The sequence below is a fragment of the Podarcis tiliguerta genome (genome assembly GCF_965153285.1).
Source record: "Podarcis tiliguerta genome assembly, chromosome: 7".
Classification (NCBI taxonomy): Eukaryota; Metazoa; Chordata; class Lepidosauria; order Squamata; family Lacertidae; genus Podarcis; species Podarcis tiliguerta.
The window spans coordinates 47,406,309-47,425,723 of record NC_139540.1 but is presented as its reverse complement, the minus strand read 5'-3'; the positions used below and the strand labels follow the sequence as shown (position 1 = coordinate 47,425,723).

At 43.4% G+C, this 19,415-nt stretch overlaps 1 long non-coding RNA gene across 1 annotated transcript in view; it reads left to right on the top strand.

The window, feature by feature from the left end:
* Positions 1–19,415, top strand: part of LOC310681992 — a 38,883-nt gene that overhangs the window by 4,901 nt on the left and 14,567 nt on the right. The window contains exon 2 of the long non-coding RNA XR_014513701.1: positions 19,181–19,346. This is a non-coding gene — a long non-coding RNA (uncharacterized lncRNA). The remainder of the gene's footprint in view (positions 1–19,180; positions 19,347–19,415) is intronic.

Below are 19,415 nucleotides of genomic sequence, written 5' to 3'. Positions count from 1 at the left end.
ATCAACTCCCACCCTGTGGTAGATGGATCAATAGTTTCAGATGTTCAGAAGTATACTTTATTCAGTTAATTCTGTACTGCTGTTAGAGAAGCTACTGAAGTGTTAAATCCCTTTCCCCCTTTTGGTCAACAGTTAACAAAGAGTGTAAAAGTGCAGTCTTCCAGGGAATTCACTTTACTAACATATGTTTTCCTGAAAAAACATATTTTTGCTTCTTCAATCTAAACACACTGGTCGTTCTGACTTTAATTTCTGCTCAGCAAATGGAAGAGATGTGAAGCAAATAATGTTTGGAGCATAATATAACCATGAAGAATTAGCCCCTCTGGTTGATTAAAATGCACACACACAACAAATTATAGAACACAAACCAGATTGTTAAATTAGTGGATAAAGAGAACAGAGTCGATGAAATTGATCTTTGTTTTCAATATATCTAGCCACAAAATTTAATCTTGAAGATTAATATCAATTTGTCTTGGACAGAGAACCATTTTGTAGACTATCAACACAGAAAGGTTGTTAATTGGAATAAATGTGTTAAATGTGGTATGTGTTAGAGGGCACAATAAGAGGAGGAGGCAGAGGGGAAACATCTATTCCACAGCTTCAGTGAGGAGACTTCCAGCTGCCACTGAAGACCTATAAATAAATCTTGATTTTGCATTACAACACATCTGTGGTCATCAGCAGGTTAACTGTTGAAGTGTCTTACAATGTGCTGCTTAACTTGAAAAGGAACAAAAGTATTGTATGTTGTATCTTCACACAATTTCTTTGAATGATCGGGAGAATGAGACTACCTAGTGAGCTTCACAGCTGTGTGGGAATCAGAGGTTACAGTCTTATACAATGTATAGCAGGGGTTCTCAAACTTTATCCCTCTAGGGCCCAGAAAAGACAACTGAAAATTACTGAGGCTCACCAGTCACAAAATGGTAGTGCAGGGTAAAGTCAGTCACAAAATGGTGGCAGATAGAGGCAGAGTTTGTTACTATTTTAATCAATATAACAATTACCTATTCATTTTGGTGTGTTTTCTTGCATTGCTATTGTATAATTTGGTTTCTTTGGCCTGAGGCCCCAGAAGCAGAGACTGGCACTTTAGTTCTTGCTTCTTGGGAATAGGAGATTAAATGGGTGCAGAAGTCATTCTGCCTCACATTTCTATTAATTTCCCAAGTAAGCCTAGGCCCAGTTCCCCTAAGACAAATCTGCATGCAGCAGTGAAGAGGTGAGCTTGTGTAGCCCACTGCATATCCCTCACCTGACAGCTTTGAGCTTCAGATAGATTGTAGATGAAAGCACACCTGTTAGAGAGACTATATACAGCACACCTGTTAGTGAGTAAGACTGTGCATGAGATTCACCATGCAGTTAGGAATCTTTCAGTTGTGGCTCCCTGATTCTGGAATGTTCTCATTGGTGAGGGCCACTTGATGCTATCATTAACATACTTTTGGTGCCAGGTAAGACTTACCTCTTTTCACAGGTATTTGATGGATTAGTATGGTTTTGGTGTCTATTAATTGTTTGCTGCTGAAATTTTTGCTGCTGTTTTATTGGAATTTGTCTGTAATTCATTGGGGTTGGTTTTTTTGCTATATGCCATGCTTTATGCTTTTAAATGTAACTTGCTCGGATATTTTTATGTGCCAAATAACTACAAAATTGAATACCAACACACACACACACACACACACACACACACACAGTTTCTGCTTTTGCCCCAGTCAGCTTGGGGTGAGAATATGAAAAAATGCCCTCAAAGTACTCAACCATTATGTTACTTATCTGGTAAAGGAATTAAATTCTATAATCTGTATTATGCAAGGGTTTATGAAACGTCTTTCTCTGGCTTTAAATGTTAGGAATATTCTGTCTTGGTGCAGGATGGTGAAGCAGTTTGAACAAATTCATTGGACAAGCTGGTGAATAGGGAGAGAGAGAATTTCCTTGTATCAAACTTTAAAGTTAGTCAAGCCTTTTCTTGTATAGTTTTTTAAAACATCGTTCTAAGAAACCTGATTTTCTCTGGTGGGTTACAACCATTTGCAGATTTGAAAAGTGCCATTTATATTCGTGTGGCTGCTGAAGCAATTTCATATTTGGTAGGCCTTGGACCTTTTGATACTCATTTTTGAGGTGTTTATAGATCATTGTGTAAGATGAGGCTGCTGCACGTGACAAGCAGAACCTTGGCACAGGATGAGGCTAATTTCCTCTGACTGCAGAGATTAATGATACTCTTTTCTTTTTTTTTTTAGTAATACAAAGAAAATCTCTTCAGCAGATGAACTTTCCTATGACACTGAGGGGGAGGGGAGAGCTGTAGTCCATTCATTCATTCATTCATTCATTCATTCATTCTCTCTCTGTGCGTGTGTGCGCTTTCCTTAGCTATTTGTGGGAGATGGAATGAGCCCAAAGAACTCTGCCAATTCCTTTTGGGAGCTACTTATGGTGGCTGGGGGAGGTGAATGTAGTCCAAATCTCTTGAAGGAAAAGTTAGCTTATTATTATTATTACTGTACTAGGAATGCCAGAGCCAACAGTTTTTTCATCTCCATCCATGCATCCACCCACCCATCCATAGTGGTTATTTACTACTTACATCTCAAACCCCTCCCAAAGGATCATTAGTAAAGGTAGCCCTAATAAGAAAAATCCCAAAGTAGCATGGACTCGAATGCTTGCACACTATTATATTACACTATTGCACAATTTGGTTGGCAAATAAAGGTGTTTGGACTTTAAAGAGAGAACCATTTTCATAAGCACAACAGGATAATTTAAGCTTCATCTACATAGCAGGGACTCTTTCCCAGAGCTCTATCCAGGTACTATGGAGGCCTGCCTGAGTGCTGCTCCTTCTCCCTCTGATAGCCTCACCAGTGGCAGGTGGTCTTCACTCACTAAGGCTGTGTACACGTTACTGTCTTAAAATGCAGCTTGGGCATTCTTAGTGGCCAAGCCCACAAATAGGACATGACTGCAAGAGCACTCTCCACACCAGTGCGTCACAGCATACTGCCTCCCACTGTGGAGATAGAACATAACCTGGGCAGAGCATGACTCTGTGCCATGGGCCACCTAGGTTGCATTCAGGTCAATTTTTTCAAGCCATTGTAAATTGACTTTTAGAATGGCTCTTGCCAGATGCAGTTAGTGCCCAATGGGGATTTTGCCCCTCAGATTTCAGTAATGGTCCCATATTTATGTTCAGTTACATACTCAATACCTACAAGAACAAGAATGCTAAATGAAGTTATTACCATTTTCAGGAAAACATACAGTTCTTAAAACTTTGCCCAGCAACTGTGGAGGCTGAACATGCCTTCCACTGGCTGACTGGATTATAGCATCACAATAAGGTTGTTTGATCTATGCCTATTCAGTTGGGTGTTTCATTCTCTCGTCTGTCTTCTTTGATAGCTTTTGTTGTCACCTGTCAAGCCTCTAATTATTGTCAGGAGCTTAAAGTGGGCAAGTAGACAAGGAGGAGATGAGGTCTTTGTTCTTCTAGTCACTGTTACTGAGCGGAGTCAGTCTTTACTTTCTTGATCAATCTGCCAACATTTGTTTTTCTTTGAGGATGAGGAGCTTGCAAAACGTATTTGGGTGGAAAATGGGGCACTGAGGATCTGTCTTTCCTCACTCCCATTTCTAGGGAACTGGAAGGGATGTGTGGAGACCAGAAGGCAAAGGACAGCATTTGGGGAGAGCGGGTTACTAGACTTGAGTGAAAGGAGGGAGATGGCATGATAGAAGCACAGTCTGACATATTGCTTGTCCCCCAAATTTCAGAGGGAATCCACCTTGCCTGGTGGGAGGGGGGATAAAGGAGATGGCAAAGGAGTAGGACAATTGTCTATAGACAGAGAGGAGAAGGTGCTGGGCGGGTGGAAGATCCTTTCATTTACTGGCTTATGGGACAGTCTTCTGTTATGGCACTTAAGTTGGGGCTGAAAGTAGATACCAGGAATGCTTGGGGTAGTGCTTGAAATTATGTAATAATTCTACCAGGGGTCCCAGGTATAGGGATGCAGGGGCTCCAGCCTCCCATATTTTGGGAGAGGGGCTGTACCCACCCAATATTGGGGGGTTGTTATTACCTGCTGCTGCCAGGCACCCTCCACATGCCCCAGCCCCAGCTTTAGCCTCCGGCCGGCAGGCCAGGAGCCCAGGAGCCAGGTGGGGGTTGGGATGAGTAAGTGCGATCACCATCTGCATGTCCTGCCCCCACCTGGTGCATGCTGGGTGGCATCATATGATGCGTCATGTGGCAAGTCAGCACCCGAATTTCACCCCTCCCCCAAGGATACTGTCATATGCCTTTCAGCTCCTGCTCTTTAATCCTAAATCTGTGGGGCAGGCTGCAGTTATTGGCAATAAAAAAAAGGCACTTTACACATCTTTTGGTGCTATTCTAATTATTGCTGCACTGTTCCAGGACTCAACCTAACAGCAAATTCTGGGGCTGAGCCCTTCTACAATATAAACTCTGCACTCCAACCAACCCATTCTCTCCCAGGGCACTGATCTGTGGAGGTTTGCTAGAGGGCTGTAGAGATTATATCTGAGATATTCCCTTTCTCCAATTTTACTTTTAGCTTCATATTTATGGTAACAGGAACCATAATTACAGATGTATGTTGTGTGTTTTAATGAAAGCTGGTTCAGATTATGAATGTAATTTGTTTGTGAATCTAACATGTCACAGAAGGTATATAGGAACCTTATCCAGGAAAACTTTTATATTTGAATATATTCATGGAAATGGCATTCTTTACTTGCAGCAAAGATGATTATACCACAGCTGAACTGAAGGGCATGAAAGCCATGAGGAAATACAGTGCATAACTTTGCACTCCTGGCCATGCTTCCCCACTTGTCATGAGAATAAGATGTATTTCAGGTTCTTTCCTGTAGTCGTCCCCCTGTGTTTAGGGCCTATCTATACTGTGGTTTACCACAGTTGAAATATGTGCTATTTTTGAGTCAGGAAGTCTGTACATCATTGTATTTGGGTCTCTAGAATCTTTTTTTAATTCATGACAGTTGTAAACGCATTCTATAGTCATACATGAGTGAATTAACCCTTGCCCTTAACCCTATTCCCAGCTGGCGCCTACTAGACCGGATTTTCCACTAGGGCTACTAGGGGGTCATGGGGTTGTGACAAATTAGCCATCACAGGGGTGTGGCTGTGGTGTTCTAGTTTTCTCACCGTCTTCCTTCAGTGCTGGATTAAACCCTGTGGAGGCCAATCAGATTATCTCCTAAAATGTTTTTGATTTTACCAACCAACAATTTTTATAAACCTAATCAATATTATTCTGATCCTTTGTCGCAGGGCCCCTAAAAGGTGTGGGGCCCATCGGCAGGTGCCTACTCTGCTTATTTGGTAATCTGGCACTGTCTTCCTCCGCTGCAAAGCTATTTTGGAAACTTAAGCATTGCAGTTTTATAAATTGTTAGCACTTAAGTAAACCGAAAAGTGTATTTCTTTAGTTCACAAGATGACCCTGCTGAAGTCACAGTTGCTTTTTTGCTGGGAGAAAAGTTGTGTTCTGGTTCTCTCCTCCTCCTTTATAAATAAATACAGTGGTACCTTGGTTTTCAAACATAATCCGTTCCGGAATACCATTCAAGTTCCAAAACGTTTGAAAACTGACAACTCAGTACGGAAGCCTCAAAACAGAAAACTCAATACAGAAAACTCAATACAGTGGTATCTCTGGTTATGTACTTAATTTGTTCTGGAGGTCCGTTCTTAACCTGAAACTGTTCTTAACGTGAAGCACCACTTTAGCTAATGGGGCCTCCCCTGCTGCCGCGCCGCCACCGTGCGATTTCTGTTCTCATCCTGAAGCAAAGTTCTTAACCCGAGGTACTATTTCTGGGTTAGCGGAGTCTGTAATCTGAAGCATATGTAACCTGAAGCGTATGTAACCCAAGGTACCACTGTACAGAAGTCGTGTAGCATATTGGACTTCCAAGGCAAGTTCGAAAACTGAAGCATTTACTTCCAGGTTTACGGAGTTCGAATACCGAAATATTTGTCAACGGAGATGTTCGAAAACCGAGGTACCACTGTAGTAGATACTTAAACACTGCATTCTAATACTTAGAACTTAAGTGTCTTTTCTTGGTTCAGGAGTCCCTGCTGTCAAAATTTCTAGTATGGGTTCATACCAAAGGAACTAAAACCCCACTGATTTCCATGGGGATTGCTCCCTCATAAATATGTGCAAGATTGCAACCTGAAAGATGCAACACAGGACCAAGAACATGGGCCCCTATAAATTTCCAGACCTGGGGGGGGGGGGGAATTATCCCCCTTCTACAGACTATTCACTTCTATGTCTTTTTTCCAGAATGTGGGAAAACGTAGAGCAATATTGGGCTAGGACCTAGAGACCAAGGTTAAAATCAGCCAGGAAATTCACTGTGGGATCTTGGACCAATCACTGTCTCTCTGCCTAACCTACCTCATATGGTTGCTATGAGGATCACAGGCCCTTAATTGGCCCCTTGGAGGAAGGGTGCAATGGATATAAACATAATACTGATAAATAAGGAATAAACAAAATAAACAGCCTCTCTCCAGCCTACCTACTGCCAGGAGGGGGGCAGGTTTGGAATAATGAAAAAGTGTAACCCCAAACAGCAAAGAAATAAGAATGTGTGGCACAGCTGGGCTATCCATACCTACAAACATTGGACTTGGCATGTAAGCCCATGGCCCATCCCATGTTTGGCTGTCTGTTGCAGCATGCTTGCCAGGGTGGGGTGTGCAGGAAGCTCACAATCCACAATCCTGTACTATATTTAGCTTCTGCACATTGAATTCTCATCCAAACCATTCTCTGCACCACCCTACTTTTTATAACAGCATTTTAAGTTTGCTGAAGCGTTTTATAGGGTTTTTTTAATCCTCACAAGAACCATGTAAAGTAGATTGTACTGCAATTTTAGAAAAACAACAGAAGGAACAGTACTATCACCTTTAACAAATTTATTATGGCATAAGCCGTTTGGGGGCCAAAGCAAACCTCATCAGATGCATCATTCTTGGTATTCCATGAAAGCTTATGGAATAATATGTTTGCTAGCTTATAAAGTGCTACTTCATAATTGTTTCTTCATTTCTGGTGTAAGTTATGGCTAGTTGGCTGCGTCTTTGAGTAATGTACCCAACACCACACAACTAGCAAGTGATAGAGGAGGATTTTAAAGTTAAGTCTCCAGATCCCCTGGTATGTTTGTCTTTTCAATGTATAAAGACAAGGAGACTGTTGGCAGTTTTGCTGAGAAGGAAAACTGCTATCCTTTGCAGCCCGGCAGGAACTCCCTCTGGGCTTCGTAGGCTTGCGGATAGCAGTGCGCACTGACCCCTCTCGCTCTCCAGGCTTACGCAAAAGCCTGCATTTGCTCCATAGGATGCACTCACATTTCCCCTTCATTTTTGGAGGGGAAAAAGTGCGTCCTATAGAGTGAAAAATACGGTAAAAATCAGGAATGCACAGCTTTCATACTTTTCTCAAATCTACACCCCCACCCCCCCACACCCTATAGTTCCAATAACAAACAAGTGTTGAAAATTGCAACACACACAGAATCCACCTACTGTTTGCCTTGTTGATTGTGTTGGATCTAAACACAGGAGAAAAGCACTATAAATAAGTTGGAAATTAAATCTTTTTAACAAAAGAAAAAAAATCCCAATGAGAAATCCCGTTTTAAACAATTCTGGCTCTCTGGCACCATCTGGTACAGTTTCTTTACTAATGTAGGTGTGTTGCTGCTGCTTACCAGAGGGTAGAGGGGAGGGGTGCAAACATACTGGCAGAGCCAAACTGGCATGCCTGCTGGTGCATTTGCACAACACCCGCCTCCCTGCCACCTTGCAGTAAGCAGCAGTTTTGTGGCAAGTATTGTTGTCCCACACTCCCTAGTGATCTAGTCGCACTCTAAATATGTAGGAAGAAGCTCTGACACACGTGTAGAAACTTGTGGACAGGCATAGTCTCTTAGGAAACATGAAGTGTCTGCAGTCAAGATGTTTGCTCTTTTAGCTGATGAGATTCCATTTACAATTGTCTCCATAACTAATGCAATGGGAAAGGAGGAAATTTGATGCAAAAATCTGGATATAAGTTTAGCTTCTACCTCCCCTCTGGGCATTCCCACTTTGCCAAAATCTGTTCAGACAGAGGACTAAGATGAGAATTAAGTCCTAACTGCTATTAAAATTACAAAATCTGAACTTTTAGCTTGATAGATCTCTAAATCTCTTTAATGCAGCAAGCATGTGTAGAACAGATGTTGCCAGTTCTGTTCTGTATGCACAGGTACCCCTGAGAATCCAGCAAGGGGAAACCTTAAAATATATCAAGGTCTTCTTTAAAGCTGCAGTAGCTAAGCAAGCCTTCCCCAACTGGTGTGCCTTCCAGAAGGTTTGGACTACAATTTTCATTATGGCCATTGTAGCCCAAAACATCTGGAGTGCACCAAGTTGAGGAAGGCTGAGCTAGGTCAATGGTATCAGAGGGCACAAAGGCGGCTTTCTTGATTGCTAGTTTCTCCTAGTGACACAAAGCATGGGGTAAGAAGGCTAGTTTAATTCAAATGGGTATAGCGGAATAATAATAATAATAATAATTTATTTATACCCCGCCCATCTGGCTGGGCTTCCCCAGCCACTCTGGGCGGCTTCCAAAATAATATTAAAATACTGTGATACATCAAACATTAAAAGCTTCCCTAAACAGGGCTGCCTTCAGATGTCTTCTAAAAGTCTGGTAGTTGTTGTTCTCTTTGACATCTGGTGGGAGGGCGTTCCACAGGGAGGGCGCCATTACCGAGAAGGCCCTCTGCCTGGTTCTTGGCTTCTTGCAGTGAGGGAACTGCCAGAAGGCCCTCGGTGCTGGACCTCAGTGTCCGGGTAGAACGATGGGGGTGGAGACACTCCTTCAGGTATACTGGACCGAGGCCGTTTAGGGCTTTAAAGGTCAGCACCAACACTTTGAATTGTGCTCGGAAACATACTGGGAGCCAATGTAGGTCTTTCAAGACCGGTGTTATATGGTCTCGGCAGCCGCTCCCAGTCACCAGTCTGGCTGCTGCGTTCTGGATTAGTTGTAGTTTCCGGGTCACCTTCAAAGGTAGCCCCACGTAGAGTGCATTGCAGTAGTCCAAGCGGGAGATAACCAGAGCATGCACCACTCTGGCGAGGCAGTCTGCAGGCAGATAGGGTCTCAGCCTGCGTACCAGATGGAGCTGGTACACAGCTGCCCTGGACACGGATTTAACGTGTGCCTCCATGGACAGCTGTGAGTCCAAAATGACTCCCAGGCTGCGCACCTGGTCCTTCAGGAGCACAGTTACCCCATTCAGGACCAGGGAATCCTCCACACCTGCCCGCCTCCTGTCCCCCCGAAACAGTACTTCTGTCTTGTCAGGATTCAATCTCAATCTGTTAGCCGCCATCCATCCTCCAACCGCCTCCAGACACACACAGGACCTTCACCGCCTTCACTGGTTCCAAGAATGGAAGATTTGAGACTGGGCGATAGTTGGCCATCGTGCCCGCATCTAAAGATGGTTTTTTAAGAAGCGGTTTAATAACCGCCTCTTTCAGCGGGTCTGGGAAGGCTCCCTCACGGAGGGAAGCATTCACCACCCCACGAAGCCCAACACCCAGCCCTTACCGGCTAGCTTTTATAAGCCAGGATGGGCAAGGATCAAGGAGACAGGTGGTTGGTTTCACTTGTCCAAGCAGCCTGTCCACATCCTTGGAGGTAACAGATTGGAATTGATCCCACGCAATTTGACTAGACAGGACTCTAGCACTCTCCTGCCCCGGCCCTGCTCCCACGGTGGCGTCTACCTCTTCCTGAATCTGAGCGACTTTATCTGCAAAAAACTTTACAAAATCATTGCAGGAGATCTTGTGGCCCGTACTGGTCTCCTGCTGCTGTTTTCTGCAGATGCAATAGAGGCGGTGAAGAAAGTCTTCTTCGCTGTCGCTACCGCCACTTGGTAGGCTCAACATTGAGCTCTAACCTGTGTCCGGTCAGCTTCAGAATGGGTCATCCGCCACCGGCGCTCTAGCCGTCTCAACGATTGTTTCATTGCCCTCAGATCCGTGGAAAACCACGGGGCTGTCCAGACTCCATGCAATCAGAGAGGGCGCTTCGGAGCCAAACAGTCAATAGCCCTGGTTAACTCCACATTCCAGTGGGCCACCAGGGAATCAGCTGAAAGGCCATCAACATGGGATAAAGCATCCCCTACCACTCTCTGGAAACCATTTGGATCCATTAAGTGGTGGGGGCGGACCATCCGAATTGGTCCCACCTCCCTGCAGAGGGGAAGGTAATATCAGGATAGAGGATTTTCCATAAAGGAAAAGCTAAGGGAAGCCCATTTAGAGAGCAACCGAACTGTGGATATCTCCCTTTAAGAAGACAATGGAATTAAAAATGAGGCACAAACTGTATGAATGGCCAAGGCCAGCTTAAGGCAGTACTGGCGATGCTGGTGCATTTCCCAGAGGAGGACGCCTTCCCCTCAAAAGGAATGTATGAAATAAGGTACCCAAAAATATATGTTATGGTATCTTAAAGACTAACACAGTTATTGTAGCATACGCTATCATACTCTGAACACCCACAGTTTCACAACTCTCAGCAAAACACAAACAAAAGCAATTTTGCAACCTTAATCAACAAAAAGAAAATACTTTGAACACGTTCAGTTTCATATTTTAAACTCACTACTTACTGTTTTTGCAGCTTTCTAACTTGGGTCAATCACCAGCTCTCAGCCTAACCTATAAAGGGCTATATTTTTCTGGGTTCCCTACCTCCACAAATTAGAACAGCTTCAAGTCTTCAAACAATTTAGCATGATTACTGTATGTATCAATGCATTAAACCTATTTCTGTTTAATCACAACAAAAATTGATTCCCAAGAACAGTTACCTTAGTCTTGCACCCACTCAAGGTGGAAAGCAGAGAGTTGTACTTTATTTTTATTTTTACTATTTTAGTTTTACAGGCTGAATAGTAAAGAGTTGGTATCTTTCCTGATTGCCTATCAAATAAAAAATAACCTCAGATTTTCCAGTCTTCTGCTTTAGTGGGGAGTTGCCTGTAGGTGCCTTCCTTTCATGGTTTTTTGAGGGGTGAGTAGGTGGAGATCCTGTTACACAAGAGTAGGAAGCATTGGTGGTAATTTTGCCTCAGGGCTCAGAAGATCTCATGAACCAGTCTGAGTTCTCAAACTCTGGTAACCTCAAGAAAGGAAATCTTATGCCTGACTAAATTTTTAAAAACCCCAAATGTGACTGTGAGTGCAGAGTTTGGCTATTCCTGTTCCACCAGTAAGCTAGCCTTCGCTTCTCTTCTGGAACCAGAGCATGATTTAGTCCATTTGTCATCATTGAGTAAAATCTCTTAATCTCCATACATCTGCAGAGTATAGTTTAGCATATACTTAGGCGCACCACCTTAGGACAGTGTGATTTGTAATTTGAGTGCCCTTCTTGTCAGTATATTGACACTGCATACCGCATAGTAATTACAAAATCAGCAGAACAGCTACAAACAGCCCTTCCTCAGTTACTAAATTGCATTCCGCAAGTGTATATAAATTTGTATATATGGGTAGGATATCAGCCCTGAAAACAGGGTCATAAACATGTTTTCTGCCTGTTGAGCACAGATTTTATAGTTGCAATTCTACTTCCAGTTATATTGCAAAGCAATTTTAGCTTCTTTTCTCATTCAGTGCCAAAACTGGTCTTTGTCACAGAACTACCCCTGGGAACCGACTTTTAAAGCTCTATCAGAAGAAGACTGAATAAGCACAAAATGGTTGCTTGTCGTTTGAGTTATTCTCCTCGTCCCCTCAACCTCTTGATAGCAAGTAAAATAAAATGACGGGAGTTGCATTTCATAACAAGCAGGGATGCTGTTAATAAATCCCCCAAATGTCATAGCAAGTAGGGGATCTTTTCAGCTCCTCTCTTACACGTTTGCTGGGTGAGCTTTGCAGCACCAGCCCCTTGCCACAATTCCACCCTTACCTTGCTGAACAGGAAGTCCAGCTGTGCAAGTCTAGGGCCATTTTAGTTTGGTCTACAACGAGGCTGGAAATAAGAGCTCACTGCTTTGGCTCAAAAGCATTGCTGCAAATGTGGGCATCTTTCAGTGACGTTTATACTTCCAAAGCCATTCATTGCCCCTTATAAAGTCTTTGTTTACCCAAGCTTCCCCAGTCGCTGACTCTTAACATTTTTTTAATTTTGTACACTGTATTGGTGATATACAGATGCATTTTATTTTTATCTCATTTTTACATTTTTTTATTGAACGTTGTATTTTTAGGTTTTATGTAACTCACTTAAGATTATTTTATTTATTCTGTTAAGCAATATAGCTTTTTGAATAAGTGTGTTGATTTGTGTGGAAATGCTGGATTCCCATTTACAATGGCAGCTGCCCCTGACAAAGAGCCACAGAAGGGGGATGGGGGAAGCCTTGGCAAATGGCTTGCACTGAACATAGAGAAAAAAGGGAAGGCTTTTACCGTATTTTTAAATTTTATTTAAACAATTTATAAGCCACTTAAGTACTATAATTTCTAAGTGGTGTACAGGAAATACAATGCAAAAAAAAAAAAAAGATAAAGATCAGTTAAAACTATAAACCCAGACTTCAGTTCCTGTTGGAATAAAAAAGTCTTCCATAGGCACTGGAGATAGGCTCCATTGGTACTGCCACAATGGTGCATACATGCACAACCAGTTTACACCGGTTAGAAATGTTCCACCGAACCTTAAAAGACTAACAGATGTAGAATGACACAAGCTTTTGTGGACTTGAGTTGAGTTCATCACATGCATTTAGTGTTGCGTGTGTAGGTCCCCAGGCCACCCCTCAAATAACTTCACACATAACACGTAATTTAGTTTTGGTTTTTGGGCACTATTTTGGCCACAACTTTATTAAAATACAAAATCAGTGAGTTGTTGTTTAGACATTGGTTATGACTATCTGTCCCCCTGCCTGAGACAGAACTGACATCCCGAGGTCCGATCAGTAGCCAGTAGAAGGGAAAGTCAAACTTGGGGGTCATTTGAGCTAAGTGTCGGACCCACGCCGCTCACCCCAGCAGCTTCCCGAAAGCTTGCCGGCTCGGTCCTATGACAAGGATTCCCATGACAGGGATTGGGCGGCCCTGGTCCCATAACAGGGATTGGACGAAATCATGGCAAGCCCCAGAATTCCTTTAACGGAATTCCCTTCAGCGCAATAGGAGGGGCAGGCACAGCCTGTTCAGCCCCCTCCACCACCAGCATATACTAACCAATGCCTAACCGCAACCTTACAAGTTGTGACGAATTGCTGAGTAGTAGGCAAAAACTAAATGGCACAGCCAATCACCAAATGGCAAAATTCCTACTAGGCCCCTGCGCCAAGGCAGACGACCCCATGACAGGCAAAGCAAGGTCAACCGGAAAAGAGGGCAGGCGGGTGGGTGATCCGATGCACTCTGCAAAGAGAAAGAGAAACCAGAGTGCACCAATATTTAAAGACTATGGTCCCACCCACCCAATTTGCAACATACAATTTGCCCCAGCAACCCGGTTATCCAATCACAATGCCAAGCAACAACTATTAACCTGCCTGGCAACAAGAGGCCTGGCCCGGTGGCCCACACCGCAACACGTGCTCTCATTTATTGGAGAACACGCTTTATCCTTTGTTTGGAGGCAGACACAAGTGAATATGTATGTGGGAACTGTGAACGGCAAAGAAGCACAAGAACTTTGTGGCAGTTCAACTGAAGCTTAACGTATGTGAAGTAATTACAAGTGTCTGCTTACAGCAGCATTAGCTGATCACACAATCATCTCAGCATTTCTAATGAACACCTGTTAAGGGGACAGGAAGTCACTGCCTCTTTAAAAAAAAAAGTTCAAACTCAGCTATTTCATGCCCTTTCCAATTCTTCTGTTGGAGTTATTACAGATTAGTTAGCACCCTTAAATCGTTCTTTCATGTGAGCAGTGTTAAGTTCCACATTTCTTTTTGATCCATGTTTATGGATGAATTCTGATCCTAATAATTGATTGTGAGTTCTGAATTAAATTAATGAATGACAAGCAGAATTGCATGACCTTGTATATGTGGAGTCAATAAATGAATTTACCAATGAAATATGCAGTAGAAGAAACAGAGGGGAAATTGGCCAAATAGAGAAGTCATTTCATATATTTTGCTTCATGGAAATCATAGAATTGTAGAGTTCGAAGGGACCCTGAGGATCATCTAGTCCAACCCCCTGCAATGCAGGAATATGCAGCTGTCTGATAAGGGGATTGAATCTGCAACCTTGGAGCTATCACCAACTGAGCAAAAGCGAAGACCCAATGTAAATGGCCAACTTTTCAGAGCTTTAGTCCAAACAAGCAAAATCAGTTTTCCCCTTATTGTTTCTGGCTGTTTTGAGTAAGCAGTTGACTTGACACAGTCCTGCAAGAATGAGCAGCTGAGTTTAATTTGTCTCTTTAGTAATTCTACTGATAATGTCAAAACTTGCAATTTACAACAAGAAGATCCTGGCTGTTTCTGAGAGGTAACCACAGAGGTAACCTTAATAGGTTTTACGGTGATGAACATGAGAATTTCATTGCAAAATTATTCAGGCTGGTTGGTTATGAAGAGCATTTAATAGCATAGCTTGGTCTACGGCTATGTGAAAGGTTTGATAAAATTACAACATAGGGCTTTAGATGAAGTGTTAGCAGATTAATTTGGAATGTGGAGTACTGTCGTTGTACCAGTGTTGACACACTGTCCAGTTCATCACAGGATATTAAGCAGTCATATAGGTTGGTTAATGTTAACAAAAGGGCAGTGTGGGAAGGCAGGCTTGCAATGAAGATAGACAAATGCTATTTTAACATGAAAAATAGGTGTTCTGTATTTTAAAGTCAAGCAATGGAAGCATTGCCTAGCCTGGAATAAGAATAAATTCTAAATAAGGTAGTGGCTGGTCAACTTTGAGTGTGTTTGGAGGTAATGAGTTTTAAAGATGCATTTAACCTGTCTTCAGGCCTGGATCTGACAGTGAAACTGCCTTGGTCATCCTGGTTAACCAAGTATCAGGAGCAGAGCTGGGCTTACCATTAGACAAATTGAGGCACTTGCCCCAGGTGGTGGGATCCTGCCAGGATCCAGAGTTGGCAGATCCCACTGTGATGCCTGCCTGCCACCATGCCACCCTGCTTGCTGCTGCTGGCATCACCACAGGCCTGGGGGTGTTGGGGTTTCAGGGAGCTCTCAAGAGCTTTCACCACTGCTGCTGCCCCTCCTCTGTTGGTGTTGGGTGGGTGGGAGGCACCCACTGTGGTGCCAGAGTTCCAAAGGCGCCTCCTGGCCCCCCTTCACCAGAGAAGTGAGAAGAGCAGGTTCCAGAGGTGGAGGCCCCTCACCACAGAAGTGATAGTGGCTTCTGGGTTCTTGCAAGAAGCTGTTTCTCTGGTGCCACTGCAAATGCCTCCTGCCCTACCCTGGCCCCAGGGAAGTAAGTAGGAGCAGCTGCCATGTTGCCTTCTGAGTTCTGGTGAGATTGCGCTAGAATGCAAAAGCCGCTACTGCTTCTCCCATGGCGGGGGGGGGGGGGGCTGCCACAAGAACCTGGAGGCTGATGCTGCAGCCATGAGACCTGGTAAACTGTGTGACCCTGGCTTTGGCAGGTATGGGTGGCAATGGCCATGGGAGACAGCAACTTCCCATTTCGCCTCAGGTGGCAAAAACGAAGAGAGAGGCAAGGGAAGTGCGACTCTGCTGGTTCTGCTTGCCATCAAGCATGACATCCGTCTGTGGACGGTGGAAACATGGTGTTATGTACAGGATCACTTCCAAAAAGCAGCATTGGGGGACTTCTGCTTAGTGGGGTAGGAGAGCTGAAAATACTGCCAATTATTTCACATCTGGCAACCTCTTAGAGCAAAATCTACACCAGGAGGCTTTGGTCAGAACTGAATATACACTTCCAGAGTTAATGCTAAATACATTACTTCTGGTAAAATAACATCGCCCATCCCTTCAGAACAGCACTCGCCTATCTCTTAGGACTGACCGACCCATGTTTGACTACTGTTTCATCACTGTTGTGCCAGAAGTGGTTTAGTCATGCTGGCCACATGACCTGGAAAGCTGTCTGTGGACAAATACCGGCTCCCTCAGCCTGAAGCAAGATGAGTGCCGCACTCCATAGTCGCCTCTGACTGGACTTAACTGTCCAGGGGTCCTTTACCTTTACCTTACTTCTGGTAAATGAGGCACCCTAGCCCCAAGAGGGCTGTGGAAAACTGTGTCCCTGGCCTTTTAGAAGTGCATTGGTTGCCAAATGTGTTTTTTTCAGCTCTCCTACCCTACTTGCACTCCCCTTGAAGGAGAAGACACATAGTTTTGGATCCAGGTTTGTCATGGGAAACCCAACTGGCTGCAGTGGTTAAGAGTACCTATTTCCAGCTAGGATTGTTTTGCCAGCTATAGCCATTCCTGGATCGGGATAGCCCTGCCACAGTGATCCATTGTAACTTCATGGCTAAATTACTGTAATGTGCTCTACATTAGCTTTCCTTGAAGATGGTTTGGAGGCTGTAGCGGTTGTTGAATGCTGCTGCGAGTATTGACTGGCCTATTATTATGGTATATATGGAACTCATAGAAAGGTGGGGGTCATGTGACTTTGTCATTTTGCCCATTGTGTAACAAACTGGTAGCATTCGCTCTTGAGCTCTTATTCATGCACAGGTACAAACATACCTGTGTGCATGCCTGATATGGGAAAAAAGGTAGTTGCTATGTACTGAGTTGAATAGGATCCAAAAGGCAGCAGCCTGATTGGTCCTAGAACAATAGGATTCAGAATGCAGCAGTCTGACTGGTCCACAGGAGCCACCCAATCCAGCTCCAGGTGGAAGGGAATCCACAACCTGATTGGCCTACAGGAGAATCCCAGACTTAGCCAATCACATGGGGCCCATTGTGTGAATAATGTATATTAGGCAGACCTCCTGGGGGAACTTCCATTCCTCCTCACCACTGTGAGCTGAATAAAGAGCATGAAATCCACTCTTAACTCTGAGTATATTTCAGTAGTAGAGGGCAAGGGATGGAGTAATGGAGTGGAAGGATACAAACAGAGCTAAACAAGAACAATATGGATACATTCCATCTACCTCCACCAATTGGGATGGGTGGCAAACTGCAGAATAGCCACCATTTCCATGATGGAACATGCGAAAGTTAGCCCGCCTGTTGCACGCACAGAAAATTCCAATCAGAAAAATCAGTTTGTGGAATAGCATTTCTTGGCTGGAAGCACTCCATTTCTTCCTTAGTTCCCAAGTACAGGAGGAACAATACAAATAGCACTGGCTTCAAGTGTGTGCCTCTGATACAAATTAAGACAAGTTAAGCTGTTTTGCCAGCAAAGGTCAGCTCTTTTTAAGTCTAATTTGGCAGGTACCTTGCAGGCATTTGATACAAAACCTGCAAGGACTAAAGGACACAGAGTCAGAAATCTGATAATTAAGCCTTCAAGGGCCTGTATCAGATTCACTTCTTTTTCTCAGGTGGGAAGCTTCTACCTGCCTTGAATTGTGAAATATTTCACACCCAGTTAGAATCTATATATATTGACTGCCATACTTTTACAAATCAGAATTGCTAAGAGATGTAATAAAATAACCAGTTTAATTTGTGTTATATTTTGAAGAAAGTGTGAGCAGAAGCCATACAGATAATGAACAGTATATTCCAGCAATGTACATTTTAAGTGGAGCAGCCTAGATCCCTGCCCTACTGCCATGCCCAACCATGCTTGCCAGTTGTATGTCCAAATATAGCTGTGGCCTATTTTCAACCCACAAATGTGTATAATCTCTCCTCATTCCCACCACACACGAGCTGGAACCTGTGACTGCTTCTGTAAAATCTGAAGTACAAGTTCAAATGTGCAGGTATTGTTCAGCTTACTGTATTTTTTGCTCTATAAGACTCACTTTTCCCCTCCCAAAAAGTAAGGGGAAATGTGTGTGCGTCTTATGGAGCGAATGCAGGCTGCGCATCTATCCCAGAAGCCAGAACAGCAAGAGGGATCGCAGCTTTCACTGCGCAGCGATCCCTCTTGCTGTTCTGGCTTCTGAGATTCAGAATATTTTTTTTCTTGTTTTCCTCCTCCAAAAACTAGGTGCGTCTTGTGGTCTGGTGCGTCTTATAGAGAGAAAAATACGGTATTTGTTTTGTGAGAGTCTGCTCCCAGCTTTCAGTGTTTTTAGTCAATGAATGAAAACATAGTAATGACTGGCATTTTGAAAAGCAGATCTAGCGAAATAGAAAATCAGTTACACACCAGTGTCTAGTGAAGCAACTTTTTGGCTACTTTTTCAGTCTTCTCTGCCCTGTTGGTTGCTACTCTTGACTGATGTTAACACTTCTTCTTTAAAGTCGCTGTTAGAACTTTAATGAAAAATTGCTATCTGTTTGAGGACTCAGCTTCAGGATGCTTTTATCCAGATATGTTACCTAGGATTATTTCCATTTCCAGGTACATTTTCTTCTGTTAGAGAAGAACTACAAGAAGCTATTGTTAGCTTCCTGAAGCAAGATCTCGAGTCTGGGGCCCTTCCTTGTAAACTAATTTTTTAATAACCAGGAAAATGTGTGCATTAGAACAAGGGTTGCTCCAATATGAGTGTAATTAGTCAAGAAAGTGTCCTGCAGGGATAGAACTTGGAAAAAGTTATTAATGGAAAAAGTTAAGGTACTTATCTGTACCTTTTCTGTGTTTGAAAACTTAACTTTTTGGCTGAAATATTTTTGAAAGCTGGTTCTTATTATGGTAGAGGGTTTATCCTTCTCAGTAATCACCAACAGCTACACTGCAATTACCTTCCCAGTTAGTCATGAGAGTGTGATGTCAAAATGACTCAAAGCATTTAGTAGGAAATTTCACTATGCTCCATAAAAGATTTTTAACATTCGATATAGTGCAGGATAACATATTTTAACAATAATGGTTACATGATTTTGTAAGAACAAACAAGGATACACTTTCACTTTAATATATGTCTTTTCTCTCCCTTAGTGTAACCTGATTGACCAGAATTCAAATTGGGAGCTGGCGGGGACTCCTGTCGTACCACATGGCCTGCCCTGGGATTTCCCAACCACCAGCCGCCTAGTCATGTGTTGCTTCCAGAGGCTTGGGGTCCGATGCAACAGGATGCAACTGCCGCTCACCCTGGGACCAGGTAAAAGAGGTCAATTTGTTTCTCTCCAATTAGGACCACAAAGACATATAGTGAGGTGAGAAACACTCT